This window comes from Vanacampus margaritifer, chromosome 1 (genome assembly GCF_051991255.1).
Source record: "Vanacampus margaritifer isolate UIUO_Vmar chromosome 1, RoL_Vmar_1.0, whole genome shotgun sequence".
NCBI classification, from domain to species: Eukaryota; Metazoa; Chordata; class Actinopteri; order Syngnathiformes; family Syngnathidae; genus Vanacampus; species Vanacampus margaritifer.
In genome coordinates this window covers 25,464,409-25,485,384 of record NC_135432.1, presented here as the reverse complement: position 1 = coordinate 25,485,384, position 20,976 = coordinate 25,464,409, and the positions used below count along the sequence as shown (strand labels likewise).

General features: G+C 39.9%; 1 protein-coding gene across 5 annotated transcripts in view; it reads left to right on the top strand.

Moving 5' to 3' along the window:
- casz1 (castor zinc finger 1) overlaps positions 1-20,976 on the top strand; it is a 207,482-nt gene that overhangs the window by 121,344 nt on the left and 65,162 nt on the right. The gene's annotated exons all lie outside the window — the stretch shown is intronic.

The following is a 20,976-nucleotide window of genomic DNA, read 5'->3' as shown; positions in this document are numbered from 1 at the left end:
GACGAGTGGGAGGGAATGAAGAGAGTTGACTCTAAATATCAAGCGATAAGAAAAGAATCAACCATTGATCTTTCGTCCATATTTCATCTACACCCCTGCCGTTTATGATGCATGGTTTATAGGTCTTTTACATCCCTTATCAAAAATTATTTGATGTAAATACAATAGAACTGACCTGAAAAGCCCCATGTGCAAATACTCCTCGTGGCACACTAGGAACTGACCTTGGAGTTTGGGAGGGGGGAATGCAAAGTTGTAATGCTTGCAAAACAAGCCAATAAAATAATGCCCTATTGAAAGCAGGGAGTTTGGATAAATATAAAATTGAAGCAATCATTAACTCGGAACAAAGGTTAGCAAGGATGACATTTTTGAAAACGTGGTAATCCCTCTGCCTAGTGCAGTCACCGCTTCCAAACTATAATCAGATATTTATTGCCATGGTTCATCCAATCTTCAACTTCTTATCAATCATTAGTTCTTCTGTCGCAAATGTCATTTTGTTCTGACCATCCTCTCTTGGGCTTTATTATTCTATGTATTTATAGAGCACTTCAAAGCAACCACCAGTGTTTTCTTAGGATGGAACACAAGGGGCAGCAGGTTCAATGAAAACAGCAGCAGCCCCGTAATTGAACCCTGTGGAACACCATACGTTTCGTTATACATTTGAATTCTATTGCACGTATTTGTCCGACCACTTTCTTTTTTTTCTTTTTTTTTTTTTAACATAGTTATCATGAAGGAATTAATTACATTAAAGAACGTGCATGATGTACCATCACAACAGTTGACTACTGAGCGCACCAAATTCCCTGTACATTAGGGTTAGGGTTGGGTAGGGTTAAATTATTATTAAATAGGTAAATTCCTAGCACAGAATCCCCAGATAGTGCCAAGCAATGTAATGTGATCACCTGTCGCAAATGATGGCTAAGTGGGGCGTATCATCATGAATCATTTCAGTCAGGTGTGTGTCTTGTCCTTCGCTGATCCCCTGGGACTGAATCACTGAACCCCTGGGGTTTGATTGAACCCAGGTTAAGAACCTCTGATTTACTCGCTTTGTGTTTCATTCTTAAATAAAGGCAGCTTCAGTAGAACCAGCTTTCTTTGAGGTCGATGTAAAACACAAGATAACTGCATGTACAAACATATGCACACAAACTTACACACATGCACATACACACACAAACGGCCTTACCAAAGCATTTATTGCTTTATTAAGCTGTCTCATGAACCCACCAACAGAACATGAAAATAAAAAGGAGAGGGGGGAAAAAAGGAAAATCCTACATTATGTCAATAATTTTACGTCATTTGTGAACTACAAAATGCTCACTTATTGCGTGCACGGGGAGAAGAGAGCCAGAAAAAAAAGAGGTTGCCTTAGAAATTCAGAATTTCAATTAGCGAATGTAATCTGAACCTGCTGGCTTTGATAGGCTCTTTTTTTTCTCTTTCACTAAGAATACAGCAGCGCTTGTAAAACATTAATTAAGCTATTTTTTTAAAGTGTGTTTTATGCAGCCTCTGTTCCCCATTTACCTCACAAGAGCTTCAACCCAAATCATTGACACACAAGCAAAAAAAAAAAAAGAACAAAGAAAAATTGAATTGGAGTTGTTTAAAACATGAAAGTGACACCGTTGAGAGGATGATATCATGTGAGAGCTTAGCCTTTTGCTAGAGAATTGAAATGCATCCCGGGCTGAGTGAAACCTAAGCCGGGTGCGGGAGAATGAGCCTCTATTTTAATGCCTTTCTACCTGACAGATGACTTTAGACTGTCTTTTGTATCGCATTGCTTTGACATTGATTATTAATTATTTATTTGACAGCTAATCCTGCTGTCACGATAATATCATCCTATTCTAAAAACTGGATATGTAATAAAATTCTAAGCCACTGGTTCTTAACCTTGTTGGAAGTACTGAACCCCACCAGTTTCCTATGCGTATTCACCGACCCCTTTTTTATTGAATTTTTTGGGGGGTTTACTGGTGAACAAAATGAACATGAAGAGTAGCCTTTTCATCGTCTCTCTTCACCTTGAATTCAAGTGTTATGTTTTGGTATTCCCCATCTCCATGTATCTTAAGGAAGTGTTTAGTTTTGCTAGATAACTAGTTGCAAACCATGCAGTTAGGATGCTGACTCCCATCACTTGATTATATTTATTTATAGAGCACTTAAAAACAACTAACGGCGTTTTCTTAAGATGGACCCCAGGAGCAGCAGATACAATGAAAATAGCAGAGGCCCCAGAATTGAACCTTGTGGAACACCATACGTTCCATTATACATGTGAATTCATATTCTACATGTGAATTCATATTCCACATATTCATATTTCTTCCTTTGCTTGACATAGTATGAAGGGAATACAATAATAAACAATATGATGTACCATCACAACTGTCACAGGTCGACTACTGAGTGCACCATATCCCCTCCAATGATGGCCAATCATCTGACTCGGGCGTGTGCCTTGACCTCTGCCGAACCTGGGGTTCGTTCGAACCCAGTTTAAGAACCACTGCTCTAAGCTTTGGTCTCAATAAGAGTCAGAGAGATACAGCACGTTGGCTGATGAATGCTGCTTAACATGGAAAGTTATTACAGCCCATTCACAGAAAAGAATGAATGAATCAAGACATAAAATGGTGCAGTTTAGTCCCAACGGAGCATTTACCAAGTTCATACGTACATTATTTCTCAAGTATAAAAAGGAATGTTAAAGATGATTCTTCTTTTGAACTATTATGAGAGAAATGAGACTTTTATGTCATCTTCCTCTTGGAATATATAGCCAAACGTGTCCCTCAAGTATACATATGCTCTTGTGCAGACTATTGTAAATCCTCTTGCAGTGGGAGATGAGTACACATAGAGATGATACATTAAAAGTGCCATAACTCGCACACCCAGCAAAGCTAAAAATCAATTGGAATGGATAGTTAAGCTGGCCCCTAAAAATCAATGAGCAATTCATGTCCTTGATCACAGTGAGTGTCATTCCTCTCAATGTTGGAGCCAGCCGACGCGCGGCTGATATGCTGCTCACTATTTATTCACATTCAGCACAAATTCAGAGGAAACCTGAGCACGCAAAATAACATTCTCATATATTTGAAGATAGAGTCAAAGCATATTTGGATATTTTGTAAAGGCCAGTGGGTAAATAAAATGCTCTAGTCAAAATAGCAGTGTCACATTTCCAGTCAAGTGTTGTTTTTAAACTCTGCAAAATGATGCAATCCAAGGACATTGTACACCAGGACAGGAAAGTGGAGAGGACCCGCCCCCCCCCACACACATATACACACACACACACATACACGTACACACACAAATGCATGCACAAGAGCGGCAGTTCCAAAAGAAGAGAGTGTTTGAAAATAGTAATTTTGCCCTTATTAATGCCATTAGTGTAACAGTCAAAGTGGATCAAATCAAGGGATGACCGAATCTTCTCCTCTGTCTGCGTACTGTGACGGGATCATGTCACCAACAATTTGGCCATTTTGACTTGATGAGGGAAGTTTACTGAGCGGTCGAATCCTACATGCCCAATGATGCCTACTACTTGTTTGCTCTCTCTTCTATTCTCTATTCTTTGCTTGGACCAAGGAAGTGTCCATTGCTGTTGAACTTCTATTGTAGTTGTGATGGATGTGTTGATGAACATTTTACACAACATTTTAGTCATTCGACATTTTCATCAGACAATTGTAGAGGATCCTCTTAGCCTGAGAATGATCACAATTTCCTGATGAAAGCCAGACATGTACCCCAAATTTTTCCAAGGCGTAGGGGTCACCAACCTGGTGCCCACCTGAGTAGCTTGTGGGCCTCTTCTAAAAATAGCTCACCAACGATGGGACAATTGCGATTTGCCAGGAATGTTGATGTAGTGATCATTTGAAAATGTGAACACTGGCAGATATTTATAGAAACAAATTGTTGCATATAGATAATTAGCTGTTTTGTAATTATTATGAGAAATAATTAACATGATCAGTGTCTTCACATAAATTAATGTCATTAACTGCTAATAACTACAACTTGACCAATATGGATTTTTTTTCTTTGCCTGATGCTCTTTCCAATATTTGGCAGAATAAAATTCCGATAACCGATTCATCTGATAAATAAATACATAAGTTAATTAATTAATTAATTAATAAAGTGATGGCATTTTTTTGTGCTTTGTACTTTCTGTAAAATATACCAATTTCAGAAGTCAAGTCTTGTCATCTTTACTTGCATAGTAAAATAAGTTGATATGAAGTTAAAAACAAGAAGGTAGAATACAAAAATTTAATGAAAGTTAAAAAAATGTATAGAAAACATACACACACACACACTATATATATATATATATATGTGAACACAAATATAGAAAAGATCAATAAACGTAATTAAAAAATAATCAAACCAATAAAATCATCCATACGCTAAATAAAAAGCCTCTTTTGAGCCTTTTTTTTTAAAAAACACATTTTGTATTTCAGAAATGTGTATTAAACTGGTAGCCCTTCGCATGAATCTGTTCCCAAAAAGTAGCTCTCAGCTTGAAAAAGGTTGATTGGTGGTCTTTGGTCCAAGGTATGAATATGTTTGTATATTCATACTATTTGTATGAAGGTCAGTAACAATCTGATGCTGATCCACTTCGGGGTTGTTTGGCAACACTTGCTCAAATTTTAACAGGCATCAATGGGCTGTTGCCTATTTTGTGGCTGCGCTTAACAGAAGTGATCCATTCTTAGAGAACGCTTATTTTTACCCCATATTTAGATAACGGCACCGTGACAAGCCGCAATCAGCTCCCAGGTTATTTTGAGCCCTTCCTGTCACTCACGTGTCCGGCTCGGCTTTGAGAGCAAAGACCAGTTCAGGGCAAAGCTTCCATCCACCCAACTTCTGTTTGCGCAACAACATATTTAACCCCCAAATCCAAAATTCTCCTCTCTGAAGCCTTTTGACAACCCGCAACAGGTGCTGGTATTCCTCTGGTAACATTTCAAAGGGTCATTCAGGTCCGCTAGCTAAATAGCTCAGATTTGGGGAGAGGGGCTCGGAAACAGTTGTCACTAAGAGGATGGCTGGAGCAGTTGCGAGATGCAACATTTTCCAGCAGCTGCCACTTGGCCTCTTTGGGAGTTTTTTCTTTCCCCTCATTTCCAATAAAGCCCAAATGAGTGTTTGTGGCAACTGGAGGGGGAGGGGCCAACAGATTCCGTGTGCCTTGTCACTCACAATGTCAACCGTGTGTGTCCTCCTCATCAGCCGCCAATCAAAATGCACGCCGACTTGGTGAGCCCAACGTGTTTCCACTGTCTGCTGCTTTTTTTTCCTTGTCTTTTTTTTTAACGTCCGGCATCTTAAGTACAAAATAACAAAATGTCATTTTTCTCGCCGGCGCCGTCCTCCTTGCTGCCTCCCTCCCTCCATCCCCTTTTCTCCCCCCTCAATCCATCTGCATCATGTCGATCTGTCAGACTGCCAGTGTCTGTTCCAATTAGATTCCACTTAATTCACGTAACCTCGATTAACACGCAATCAAGCCCAGATAAATCACGTCCTTTAAGTTCCCCCTCTGCCTCTCCTGTGTTGCTTTGCATCACTCACTTTCCCCCAACAAGCCACCTTCCTTCCTCCGTGCTCACAAAATGTGTCAAATCACTCATTTTATTTTCGGAAAAATAGCGAGCCGCCGTGCGAAGCGTCTCTTGTGTTTCCGAGAGACTTGCCGCTGCTGCCCTTTCACCCCCGCAGATGAAGGTGTCCTAATTACATCTTTGCTGCAAAAGCTACTAAAGACAGCTCTTGCTTTGGGGAGGCCGTGTAGTCTATTGTCTCAGTGACCTTTTTAGCTAGCGGGCAATTGCTTGGACTAGATTACAAATTAAGACATAGCACCATGCATTTAGACAGCAAGTCTGTTCGAGAGCACTTTGCCAAGGCCATCAGGCCACGTATATAAAACACCAAATAAAGCAGCACAAAGTCTGCCACCAACTGCACATGCTCCATATTCATCGACCACAACGGGACATTTATTTTCATGATAACTACAATGAGCCGCTGCCAGTGGCACGAAGGTAAAAAGAAAAGAAAAAAAGTAGCTTGGAATACGCGACTGATTATAGTTCTTTCAACAAAGTTAATAATTCACGCTGTTTATGCTAATAGGAAAGAGGAATGTTGAACAACCAAACGGCAAAAGGTAGTAAAAACACAGAGCAAAGAGAAACAACCAGAGGCGGCGAGAAAGCACACGCAGCACTCCTGGGGTCTTCTTTTATTAATCGCGGCTAAAAGTGCTAACATTGACATGTTGAACAGATTAGCCTCTTTAATAACAGGGCGGGTCAACATGGCTGCTGCTGCTGCTGATACGCGAGGATATCCTTCCTGCGGGGAGGTGAATACCTCGCGTGTTCCTTATCCTCACCTGTGCCTCCATGGGCTCGACCCCGGCACAACGCGCTATTCAACCTGTTTGTTTGTTCACCGTAAACAGTCCGTCTCGCGCTACACCTCACGATTTCATCTCTTTTTCTCTGCTTGAAGGTGAACTTTTTTGCACGATTGTTGAAATATCAGTAGTGTTGCCAGTTACCTTGAAAAAGTAACCTAGTTACCTTACTGATTACTCGCTTTAAAATGTAGCTTCTTTACTGATTGCTTGCTTTAAAACAGTAGCTTAGTTACTTTGCTGATTACTTGCTCTAATAAGTAACTCACTTCCTTTACTGATTACTTTCTTTAAAAAGTAGCTTAGTTACCTTACTGATTTAATATAAAAAAATAGTTTAGTTACTTTACTCATTATTTGCTTTAAAAAGTTGCTTTGAAAAGTTGCTTAATTACTTTACTGATTACTTGCTTTAAAAAGTATTTTAGCCACTTTACTAATTATTTTCTTTGAAAAGCAACTCAGGTACTGATTACTTGCTTTATAAAGTAGCTTATTTACTGATTGCGTGCTTAAAAACAGTAGCTTAGTTACTTTACTGATTACTTTCTTTAAAAAGTAGCTTAGTTAAATACTGATAATTTGCTTTAATTGAAAAAAATAGTTTAGTTACTGATTTCTTACTTTAAAAAGTAACTTAGCTAACTCTTTACTGAGTGCTTGCTTTGAAAAGTAACTCAGGTGCTTTACTGATTACATCCTTTAAAAAAGTAGCTTATTTACTTTGCTAATTATATGGTTTAAAAAGTAGCTTAGTTACTTTAGTGATTACTTGCTTAAAAAAAAGCTTGATTACTTTACTGATTGCTTTCTTTAAAAAGTAATTTAGCCACTTTACTAATTACTTTCTTTGAAAAGTAACTCAGGTACTTTACTGATTACTTGCTTTAAAAACAGCCTGGTTACTTTACTTCTTACGTTCTTTAAAAAGTAATTTAGCCACTTTACTAATTCCATTCTTTGAAAAGTAACTTAACTACTTTACTGATTACTTGCTTTAAAAAATAAATTAATTAATTTACTTCACTTGTTTTGAAGTTATGCATTAGATTAGCTGTTTAACGCGCTACATTGTAAGGGGTTAGCTTCATCTCTGAATACGAGTGCATGAGTGCTTTGCTGTGTTGGCACGCCTGTTGTTTAGTACAAAGTCATTACAGGAATATCTGGATGCTAGTCGGAGCTGACAAGGGCTGCTGCAGTGCAAATAGGGCTTGGATTTAAAATGACATGAGGCCATGACCAAAGCTCACATTTGTCAGCTTTTCTCCTCTGCTGCTTTTTAACGCCTCCCGAACAATGTAATCAATGTAGGACTTTTTGCTTGTAGTTAGTTACATTGTAATAAACATAAATGTGTAATAGATGTGATTCTTGTTCATTAGAAATGTTGTGCGTGTTTTATTTAATTAGTATTGGGTGCAAGCACAATGACTATTGAATAAACACTCGATAACCGTCCGCGCCATCTTTTTCCATTTATAAACTGTGCCCTCTGCCACAACAATGTCGCACTGTCTCTTTAAACAGGGTGACACTTTTCACTCTCGAGCTATTTTTTTCCTCTCTTTCCCAGAGAAAAAAAAAGTGGAATAACGCTGATGAGTTTGAACAGCTTGAGCCAGGCGATGGGCAAATATAATAAGTGTTTTCGTAGACGCCAGCAGTGATTATCTCATGTGGGCATTTGGGGTGAATGTCGTGGATTTAGAGGCTCGCCTCCCATTGTGCTGACATCACCCGCTCACAAACCAAATTCAATCATGGTTCAAATCAGTTCAATCAGAGTCTGTCTCAAATGGCTAAACAATGAAAGTCTGGGAACATTTGGGAGGGAACGCCGTATGCGTGCCAATGTATATGGACAGGAGTGTGTTTGGTCATGGTGGGAGGAGGGAAGGGGTGTCGTTATGTTGAAATGGGGACAATTTTACTCCCATGGTGAATAATGCCACAAGGTCCTCAATGGCCACTTTGCCATGGCTTTACACACTCTTTCTCTCTCTCTTTCTCTCTCTCTCTCTCTCTCTCTCTCTCTATATATATATATAATGATGTTGATTGAAATATGATGAAATAAGTTATATTAGGCATATTATTGATTGTAATTATATCATGTACATTTTAATAAGCCCACTAAATGAAAAGTACATTAAGATTGAAAAATATCCATGTAAAAAAAAAGTCAAATATAGGGCACAGTCACAGCTGTCAAAACTAATCGGTTAATCAAATACATACCGGTTAACAAATTAATCAACTATTTTAATAAACGATTAATCATTTGTGGAAATTGTCTAACTTAAAATTGTTAAATTCTGTAGTCCTTCATAAAAGTCAAAATCAATCGATTATTCAAAAGCTAATTGTTGATCAAATTCGTTGGCATCTTTTTTAATAATCAATTGATCAATTGCAGCCATTTTTTTTACTCAAAATATGTCCATTTGCTCTGATTGCAGCCTCTTCGCAGTAATTACAATATTTTGTGTTTAATCAAAATACAACATTCTCAAACTTCTGCTTTTATTTTGAAAAAAAAACAAATACATAAAAAAAATATATTTTTCTAATATAATTTAATACAAAATCAAATTCTGACTATTGATTAAACAATGGAATAATTAGTATCATCGATTCTAAAATTATTCAATAATGACCGGCCTAAATGTATTTAACCCACTGATATTGATTCTAATCCGTCAGATTACAAACAAGAAAAGGTGAAAAGGCCAAATTGGACTTGAAGTTGTGTTGTCGTCCCATTTTCGTTTATAGGACGGCAGCAACACACGGCGAGTCATCAGCTGTTTGACCGCTGGTGCGATGTCGCTTGCCACCTGTGACCTTGCCGAATGTGCAAGAGGGGAGAAAGAACGTGAGTGAGTGAATGCGCTCCACTCAAGTGAAAGTGTGGAGGTGCGCCGAGGTAGTGCATGACGAGGGTGCATTGGGGGGGGTGACTTGCTAAAGGCCTCAACTCAGCTCTTGTGCCCTGATGTGACAAGATTAGCTAAGCCCCGGTGAGCAGGGCTGGTACTGCGTGTCTGTGTGTGTGCGGCGGAACGAGAACCCAGAACTGCTGCTCGCCACCAGCCGAGCCAAGGCAAGACATGAGAGATCAACAGCGAGTGGGCCCGTCGCTGCCATTAAGCCTTCATCATCACCCTCCTCACCCGCCGACGGGGGAGGGGGGGTCAGACCGTAGAAGTCGCAGCCAAGGCAGTGGAGATGCATCGGGGAGGGGCGGGGGACAAGTGGGCGGGCAGCTGGGGCTGAAGTGAACGCGAGTAGGGAAATGATCCTATTAAATTGAATTAAAGAGGCAGTCTTCATTTAGGCCAAGAATGATGGATTTGGCTAATTAACAGTGTTAATGGCGACTGGTTAAAGAGGGCAAAGGAAAGCACTCATTGCGCACTGAAAGGGCCACGTCGCTTGTCGCCGATTCTTTTACAAATCTTTACATCTTTATCGATTATTCCATCCATTAATCAAATCGAATTTAATTTGAAATTAATTATTTAATTAATTAATTTTTAGGATTTTGTTTTGCCTTTTGTATTACAAAATATTTTTTTCTTGTTTATTTACCAATTATTATTGTTTATTTGGTATGCTTAGTGATTTAAAAAAAAATACATTTAAGAAACATCACACAAGAGGGATTGACGTACTCAGCGATCTTTTTGAAACGGTTTTAGCAAAGCAAAAGCAGATTTTTGCCAATGGTTTATTTCCTTTAAACTATCAACAACTAATTAATGATGAAATTAATCAACACTTATTTTTGATATTTCAGGATATTTTGGATTAAAGGTGCAAAAATTAATCAATTAATCAGCTACAATTAATTATCACATTGATCGATAATCATTTTTGATAACTTATGAATCATTTAGATTTTTTTTTACATTTTTAATTGTCCAAATATCTTATTTCTATTCAAACATAAAAGATAATCAATCTTCTTTCATGAAGGACTACAGAAATCAAAGAATAATTTAGTTAATTGAACCAATTGTGAAATTAATAGATAACTATTTTTGATAATCAATGAATCGTTTATATATCTGTTTTTAATTTTAAACTGTCCAAATGCTCTGAATTTAACAATACATCTCAAATTTCTGTAACCTTCCATGAAAACAAACGGATTATTTTTGTTCTGAACCTAAATGAAATTTGCATGCGCAAAGCAGCAAGATTTTTGGAGAACAATCAACATCAACATGTTTGCCTATTTTAGTCATGTTACAGACCAAACCAGTCACACAATCCTAATTAATTTAAGCTTGAACCACTATCGATTTGAAGTAGTGTAGTAATTTTGACAAAAGGATGGAAATGTAAACTTTTCTTTTTTTTTTACTAATTCATTGATTAATCGAAAAAAATATATATGTTAATAATATATATTAGTAGTTGCTGTTGAATAGGTGGATTTGGGCAATTTGAAACTAATCAATGACTCTAAACAATTAATTATTAAAATAGTTGCCGACTAATCTGATAATCGATTAGTTGTCGAATAATCAATATAACTTCTCTGTTTGATTTCCAAGGTGTTCTCTTTTGTCCACCTCCGCGAAAGAACGGCGGCTGTAAGTGGACATCAAACGAATGTTGTTTACGGCGCAGGCACGTTCAGTTGAAGCAATCGGCAAGCGCGGCTTTATCCGGGATGTATTTCGCATTTTACCACTTTAATGCTCTCATCCTGACAATCTAATTATAGCGGTCGCACTGTGTATGCAAAAGTCGCAATGTGCGGCTGCATTTTGACTGTGACGATGGCACCAACAACGCTGTCTGCATGTCCTTAATTGTGGCTGATGTGTGGGCCGGGGCCGGTGTGTGTGATGGAGAGGTTGCCCGTGTGCCAAGTCGGAGTGATGCGGCGGTCGGGGGGCCCTCGCCCCTTCCAAACAATCTCATCGCGGACCGCCGCTCGCTCACTCGCTCGCGCCGTTTTCACACGGGAGCCAAGTCGCGGCCGGTCGGGCTGGCAAAGGAGGCAGATTTACGAGCGCTGCGCGCTGGCAATCTGCGGCCGGGAAATAATAGCTAATCCCGCAGAACAACTTGAGTTAGCTTCATTTACATGATGGCAGCCATTGCCTTGCTTCATAATTCTGCTTCTTCATTACACGTGCGGGATGTATTTGTTGGAGGTCACTCGTTTTTCTTTGGACGCAAAGCAGCGCGCGCAATCAATTTGCGACACTCGTTCGTCGCTTAGGCGGGACGGCGTGCGCGTACGGCGGCTTACCTGACACCCTGATTAGGCGGACGCTGTCCTCGCTAAGGGGATCAAATCATTTGATGCCTCTCAAAAAAAGGAATTAACACGGCAAAAAAAAAACACACACACAAAAAAAACAATCTCATCAGGCAGGAGGCCGTTTGCTTAGCGAGAGCTGACAGTCTTTGTGTATGTAAATGAAGAATTTAGACTAATGGAGTTGAACCATTTCTAATTTTGTGATGGCAAGAGGATTTTGATTGAAAGTAATTAAGCAAGCTAGCTGTAAAATTAATTAAAGCAAAAGGAGGAGGGGTGGGGGTTGAGGGGGGGAGACTTTTATTGGATTGGTTAGCGATATAGCTGCTGTCAGGCAGGGGGGACAAATGGGGGTGACCTGGATTCTCTGCCCTCCCTCCTCCCGCTCGGGACTTTTATGTCACTTTAATCTCCTTCCAGCGGCTGCTGTGCATTTGTTCCAAATAATCAAGGAAATATGGTCAGAAATTGTCAGCTTTCACATCTCATTTACCTGACAGCCTGCCCGGTGTGTGCGCACACACGAATATGTGACAGTGGCGGCTCCCTACTTTTTTTCTGCTGCTGCGGAAAATGCTTCTGACAGTCTTGAAGGCGTCTCGCGTGTCAGAGTGCACGGCGGGGGCACGACCGACTTGGGTGGCGTCAAGATGGACCTTTCAATCTAACCCTGGTGCGTGTACCCGTGAGTCTCTCCATACACATGCTTAATTCCCTGTAAAATCTTCCGATATCTGGGAGCCACTGTACCTGCACTTGTGAGCTGCTGTTGTCTGCAAATTGGCCCCAAACGAGCAGAAGCATATTTCGGCCATCACAAAGCCTGTTACTGCTACTTAACCAAGATTGGACAATCTCGCGCCGATACAACTCTTCTCCCATTTCCTGTAGCTATGTATAATATTTATGTATATTCTGTATTACGGCGGTGCAACGATTAATCAGTTAATTAACAACAATCGATAACGAAATGACTGGATAATTAGTTTGATAATCCATGAAAAACCATTTGTCCCTCTTCATATAGCAATTTATAATATTTTGTCATTCTAGATTAGAAGTGCAAAGATTAATTGCTTAATCGACAACAATCGATTATTAAATGAATCGATAACTATTTTGATAGTGCACGATAATCCATGGTAATTCAATATAATGCATTCAGCCATTTGATAGAGCTACTCAAGTATAATATTTCAGGATTTCCTGGATTAGAAGTGCAACGATTAATAGGTTAATCAACAACAATCAATTATCCAATTAACTGATTATTATTTTTGATGCACGATAATCCACGAAAATAATAATAATTGATGAGAAAATAAATCGCCAATTATTTTTGATAATCAACGATAATTTGTTGTCTCATTTCAAATAGCTATATATACTACTTCGATATATTCTGGTGCTACAATTAATAGGTAAATCAACAACAATTGATTATCAATTTAATTCATAATTATTTCAGATAATCCACAGTAATCTATGAAAGTCCATTGTCCCAAATCATATAGCTATGTGTAATATTTTGGGACATTTAGATGGGCAACAATTAATCAATTAATCAACAACAATCGTTTATCACAATATTGATCATTTTTTACTGTAAAATCCATGGTCATCCCCGATAATCCAAAATCAGTCCTATTCTGTTTTTTCACACTGTAACACCATAACTTAGCAGCGGTTCAAAATATCAGCCCCCTTGAGCAATATTTGCTAAGATAATAAGCAGCCATAAAATAGCCCTGCTAATGTCCTGCGACATCTATATGGCTTGGAGCTGTATGGGGTCCCTATTAAAGGTCCACGGGGTTCCCAATAATTCCACAGTGGGTGAGATGCCACTTCCTCTTAAAGCTTCTGTTTGTTGGCGCGTGTGGCCCGGGGTCTCAGTGTGGCCCTCAGCACCCCCTGAAGAGACAGTTAATTAAGGTCTAGGCCCAGATGACACTGCTGGGACGCTGTTGTCCTCCTCCCAGACTCGGCTGCTGGTGGGAAAGCAAAGCGCCACCATCAGGGCCTTTAACAGGATTAGGGGAGCCTCTCAGATGGCCAAAAGACCCCCTTCCCTTCTGTCCCCGTGCCTTCCTCCAAGCCCAGCCCTCTTTTATCAATTAATATCATAAAAGGTAGAACAAAGAGCTTTCTTTCCCCGGCTCTGTAATTAGAGGAGTTCTCCTGAGGACTGGCATTCCTCGGTCCCGAACAACCCGGCTGCCCGATATATAAGGCTGATAATGTAAATGTAGCGTACTGGTGATAGGGAAACGTTGCTTTATCTGCGTGAGAAAATTATTAACTGTGATTTGCTCCTGTTTCAAGCTATACAGCGCCGTCACCTTCACTCGGCCCGCACCTGTACGCGCGCTCCAAATCACCTTTGTCGTCGGCCTGATTGTAACACGTTACGTGTCGCTGCACGTCGTTAACAAATGTGAGAAATATTCACTTGAATCGAGAATATCAGCTTTGCCGTCGATAAAGGTGAGATGCTATCCACTGTCTTTGTCTCTCTTTTCGATGTAAGTGTGTGTGCGGGTGTGAAAGTCAGAGAGCGAGATAGAGAGCGAGCGAGAGAGAGAGAGAGAGAGAGGGAGCGGGAGGTCGAGCTGGAGCGCCCACTTTCACAAGCAGTGGAGCTTTCAATAGAAATTAGTTTTACAACATATGCAAATGTTCCCCCTTGCGAACGGGCTCTTTAAGTGACAGCTTGATATGTGATTAAAGGACAATTAGAGTGCTGAAAATACGTGTCGGAAGCGGGTCCAGCACTGGGCGGCTCAGACGGGCAAATATCACGCTGTCGGGGAGAACGTGGAACCGTGTAACAAATGAGAGGTGAGAACAACACTTTTGTTTTAAGCAATGAGTCAAGTCCTGAAAAAGTGGATGAGACCACCAAACTTTCCAGTCAAGGAATAAAGTTTACTCGTCCAAGATAATCCCTTTTAATCCCTCGGATGCTGCTGATGGTGGACAGCGACTCCTCAACATCTCACAAGCGCAAACCTGAACAAAACTTCAACAACTTTTCCTTGAAGCAAGCTCAATTTGCCAAGAATTTGTCAGCTGTCAGGGCTCGTTCATTTCTGGTTCTTCCACTTTGCGTTGCGTCACAGACACACGCTCACCTCCGCCAGTGGAGGCGGTGCAGGGAAGGTTTTCGTGGCGGTTCTGCACACCGCACTTAACTTCTCTCCTGGTCTGCTTCCACGAGGGGGAAGATTTTCTGCACTCTAATGTGGCCAATGGTAGTCCTCAATTTACCATTTGTAACTCAAATTGTTTGTAAATTGAGTCACATTCTATTTCTTTTAATATTACATTTTATTACACAAAAATACAATAATTTATATATATATATATAATTAAATTATATACAGTATATACTGCATAGTTATACACAATGTATTAAACTGTATACATTAATTAAATTTTAATGACATCACAAAGACACACCAAGACAAGCACAAGAATGAACTGGGTGCACAAATAAATGCATGAGAGAGAGACAGGCAGAGAAAGAAAGAAAGGAAGAAAGAAAGGAAAGAAACAAAGAAAGGAAAGAAACAAAGAAAGAGGAAAGAAAGACAAAGACAGAGTGCGTGCGTGCTGCGAGCGGGCGTGTGTGTGTTAGAGAGAGAGAGGGAGAGAAAGCAAGTGAGGAAGGGAGACAGAAATACAGAAAGAAAAAGAAGAGTGAGAATGTGAGAGGTATGAGATTGTCATATGGACTGGCGCTGCTCGACGGGGTTATGGCCTGAATTTATGCAACTAAAAGCAATACGGCATTTTTTGAAATGACATTCTTTAACATCATTCAACGTTTCTTCGTAGCCACGAATGTTTGTATGCCAGACGTCCGTAACTCAAGGAGAACCTGTACTGTATATGCAGAAACTCACAGTGTCCAAATTAGCGCTTTAATTTAACAGAAGATATTTTTTGAACAATGATTAACGCACGCCGCTTATTTGGAAATCCCTTTATTGGGGGAATTCCACTCGTGACGCAACAGACACGTATCAATTACCCTTTAGAAATGCACAATTTAAAGAGCAAAAAGCCAGCGTGGACGAGCCATTTGGACTGTGAAGCGCTGGCACTTACAGTTAGCACCAAGCTAGGTTGCTAGGAACTCTCGGACCCTTTTGAGAGCCAAGTGTATGCCCGTCATGTCACTTGGAGTCACTTAAATTTTTAAAGGTGAACATAGCTAATATCATTATTTCCGGCTAGTTTGCGCCACTAATGACAATGCGTGTATGTATATCTGTATAAAACGTAACAAAATAAAAGTGTACAACGTTGTGCAAAGGAGTCACTATTAGACAATTTAGCCATAATAGCTATAATAATAATGCATATATTTTGGGAGTGTGGGTTGAAGTTGTAATTTACAATTTAAAAAATGTACACAAGTCCACAATTTGCTTAATTTTCACAATTAAATAGCTCTTAATATGAAAATAAATATGCACTGTTGCTGTCATCAATGTCCAACATGAAACAATAATGTCATCTAGTGGCAGAAAAATGACTGCAACACAAATCAATGTTGCACATTCATTTTTAAACTACAGTACACCTTTTTATCTTAAACAACTTGAATGAATTACTATGAAATCACTATCAATGAACTCAAAGATACAACCATGTTAGATTAACATATATTTCCACTTTTATATTAACAAGAGTATGAAAAGCTTGAAAAAAATATGTTATTGTACTTTTAGAACAGATATAGAATTTGCGATTAATTTGCGGTAAATCATTAGTCAATTATTGAAATCATACAATAACCTCATTCACTCCCGGCCATTTTCACTGAAGCAACCCCCTTCACTCCAGGCTGTTTTACTGGATTTTGACTGATTTTGCAAGGCCCACAAAATATTGTGTTCTATGGTTATAAAAACATGGAACCTACCAAAAGAAAGTTTCTCCTTTCATCAGGAAAAGAAAAGTATATTTCTATCTTTTACCAATTTGCAGCACTTAGCATTAGAATATAGCTAAGTTATCATCATTATTCACAAATCTATTTAGAATTGTAATAGAGTTTTTTTTCAACATAGCCCTGGTTTATCGCCTTTGCTCTGTTGCCACCTGCTGGCCATTTGTGTGACTACTACCATTTCTTCAACCGTTCAAAGCCTTCTGTATGCTCTAGCATAAACAAACATTAAAAAAAAAAAACATATAAATATGTCTTTGGGACACTTAAAACATTTGGGAGCAAATGAGTTCATTTTCATCTCTTCCACTGTCTATTTTTTTTCCAATTTCTGTTTAATTGAAGTCCACTGTCAACATTTGTCTGAACCCTCGGTCATGTTCTGCGCTGTTCCCCCCCTTCATTGGGATGACAGTGAATACACTGTTGCATGCGCAAAGCAGCAAATTTGTAAAACCCAAATGAGGGCAGACTCTGGCTAATGTATCATCACGTGAGAGCTCGGGGGGATAATCATGGGTGAGATTTGCTCACGTTTGCTGCAGGTCTGCTGAGATGCAAGTACGGAGCTAATGGGATTGGGCTTTTTTCCCTCCATCCCTCTCCCGCCGCGTTATGGAGCTGCCAGCTGAACTCCAAGGGATGCGCACGCTGCTGCTGAGTCGTGCGCAAGACTATTTCAAGAGCGAAATGCGATTGTTTTAATACTTTAATCCACCTGTCCTTGGCATTCAGGATGTTGCAGAAGTCGCCTAATTATTTCAGGGCCGTCTTTCCTTCCACGTTGAAAGACAATAGACAGCCGCAATCCCCGATTGAGGAACTCTTCAAATTGTTCATAGTAAGAAAAACAGCTTTTCTGACGCCCGTTTGGAGAGTACGTTGTAGTTGTTCAGCTTTCCTCCAAAAACGCCCACCTTAATTGAGATATTAAAAATGCATACATGCAACGTAGATGTGAAATACTCAAAATCAAGCTATACAAACGACAAGTTTTCTCCGAATTGTCCCAGGATCCAACTCCGATAGTATGCAAACACAAATATTTTCTTTTAATTAAAAAGGTCTCATCTCGCTATATCCTCCCCCAAGTCTGCTGCTGCCCTCAAACGCCCCCCCCCCCCTCCGCACACTCACACACACACACACACACACACACACACACACACACACACACACACACACACACACACACACACAATGTTGGTACTTTATCTACACTCTATACATACGTGCAGGCAAATTTGAGAAAAGTGATTATTTTAATTGTGTCCTGGGCCACAGATTCCTCTTGACTGGCTGTTAATCTGTCAGAGGCAGGTTGTCAATTCAGAAGCGGGGACACCAGCAGTGACGGCTGTCCGGTTCACTGATAGCCCCCTGAGGGACAGTTAACCCTCACGCAGCCCCACACAAAAAAAGAAGAAAAAAAGACCACCGTCTTGTGCAACCCCTCCTCCTAGTACAGACTACCCAAACTCACACTGATCCTAAAACACAGGTTCTTAACCTGGTCCGGCAAATATATTAAATATGAATTGGCATGTACAGTATAACGGAACGTACACTCTAAAAATAGTTGGGTCAAAAGTAACCCAAGTATGGATAAAAAATGCACCGATCCACTTTATGGGTCAAATTGACTCAACTTTCTGGGTTCTTTTATGCAAAATGACCCAATTTTTGACCCAAGAAAAGGATCTAACCAATATTTATCAGTTGTTTTACATTAAAAGTCCAATTTGGACCCATAGTTGGGTTATTTATGACCCAACTGTTTTTAGAGTGTACGGTGCTCCACAGGGTTCAATTCTGGGGCCTCGGCTATTTTTTGTATCCAGGGTTGTTTTAAAGTGCTCGATAAGTATAAAGTTGAGTGATGGGAGTCTGCATCCTAACTGCATGAATTGCGGTGCCAAATTGAGCAATTTTAGTCCAATTGGTGAATGCAAGACCACAACACTGTCTGAATTCAAGGAGCCAGATTGGATGGAAAGGCGACTCTCCCTGTGAAGAAAATGAAGAAAGTGTCTGTGTGATATTTGCGTCTGTGCGTGTTGATGAGGGACAGTCATGTTGGCATTGCGTGTGCGTGTGTGCCTGTGTTTGCGGACATGCAAAAGGCATGATATTGTGGGGGTTGGCGACTTGATAGTAATGCATGTTGATGGTTTTAGCGATTCTTCATTTGAGAAACAGGGGCCTCATTAACAGCAGTCTTCATCAGGCCAGCGAGCAGCGGGCACATTAGGGGTCCACAGGAAGTCGGAGTGCAGCAGGAGAGTCCATTAGGGAGGCCTGGGGAGACACACTTCCCCTCAGTTCCACTTCCACCTCCAGTGCTTTTCTATATCTTAATGTAGCTTTCAGAGGAATTCACATCCAGGTCAATAATTATACTCTTTAAATTATTCAGTCGAGGCCCTCTGTAATTGTGCTTTTTAGATGCTTGGACATCGACATGTTTTACTGCGCCTGACCGGACGAGGAGAAAGTTTCGGAGTCGTCCTCATTTATGACATGACGACACGTCATCGACAAACGGAAGAATAAATCGCTTTGCTGAGCAAACCTGTCATCGCGTCAGCTTTCTTAAACCCTGCGCCAGGACGCGCTTGTCAGAGACGAGCGGCCGCAAACGTGTGGGAATGTTTTGTTTGGGACATGGGTGTGTTATCTTTGCACGTCGAGGAGTGGAAAGGCCAAACTGCAAGGGGAGGGGAAAAAACTTCACTCACCCAACCAAACTTTCACGGCAAAGCCTGACACCCCCCCACCTCCCGACCCTCCCATGCTACATTGAATGCGCATGATAACACTGTCAATAAATAATAATACATAGAAATGTTCGATGCCACTTCCTTTACCAGTATGAATATTCAGCTGTTGAGTATTCACCGATACAAATACCACCGATACCACTAGTACTTTTGATACATAAAATTCTCCCCGCCCCAACAAACGACAGATCAGTTTAAAGACCTATCCATCCAAATATAGTATTTACCCTAAAATTGCATGAAATTAATTAATTAATTTGCATTTCCTGATTGTAAAATGGCGGCCACTTCTGGAATCCACCACTGTCACGAGTACCGATACCTTGAAATAAGGCCTAGGTATCAGCCCCATCCTGATACCTGGAAAATCTGCCTGACCCATTATCAGATGGGCAGATTATCGGCGCCGATATTTGGCATTTGATGAATATTGGCATCAGACTTTAAAAAAAAAAAATCTAACAGCCAATAAAGGATCAATTTATAACTGTTAATTTAAGGGAATTATTTTTTTCACAGTTTTTATTGTATTTTATTTATTACAGTTCAGTTAATAATATGACTATTGTCTAACAAAAAACAACAACTTCTTTCTCAAATGTGTCGTGGCAAATAATCCTTCAAATTGTGTCCGAAGGTATGACGGTGGCACCGGATTTTAGCTCAATAGAAGCACTTTGCGCTCATACACTGGAGACTTGCTCACGTTGTGGGTTCAATCCCCGAGGTGGTCGCCTCCAGTTACATCATCAAGGCTGGTAGTTGATTTTAAAGTTAAAACTCAAGAATGGAGACAAATACTTAAGATTAGGCCTAAAACAGTATTGAGGTCTAATAGCGACTGTTTTTCACAGGGTTTTTTTTGTTCACTGTTCACTAAATATTGTTTTACAACATTATTTTTTTGATTTTACATGAATTCAGACTGCTTGTGTTACCAGTCATAGCTACAAACTGCTTTTAATCAAGTCATAATTTTATTATTGTGAGTACAAATCTTTTCTTTTTTTGTTTTCTTACATGTCGTTTTACATTTTTCTGGACTACTTAAAAACAATACAAAATAATAAGTAAATACATAATAATAATTAAAATAAAAAGTAAAATTTAGTGTACAGGTATACCCACTTTTCCAAGGACCACCACACAACTGCTGAACTAAAAAAAACTAAAAAAAACATATTGGTCGATCTCTAGTACTTTCCCAGCCCAATATGTATCTGATATGTATCTATTTAGGAGAAGCGCTGACAACAGTGTCGCACACCTGCAGTGCCAAAAACAAAGTCTGTACACTTTTGTCACGATGGTGGCAAGTCTGTAATTACTGTCTGACGCTTCTTAGCTGCTGCATTAAAATAGTGTTTATCCTGTCGCTCCGTGTTCCTGCCATGTTTTGAACCCAGACAGCCCAATCGCACCTCCCCAAACATTCTTTCTCCTCTCTCTTCCTCTTTTTTGTGTC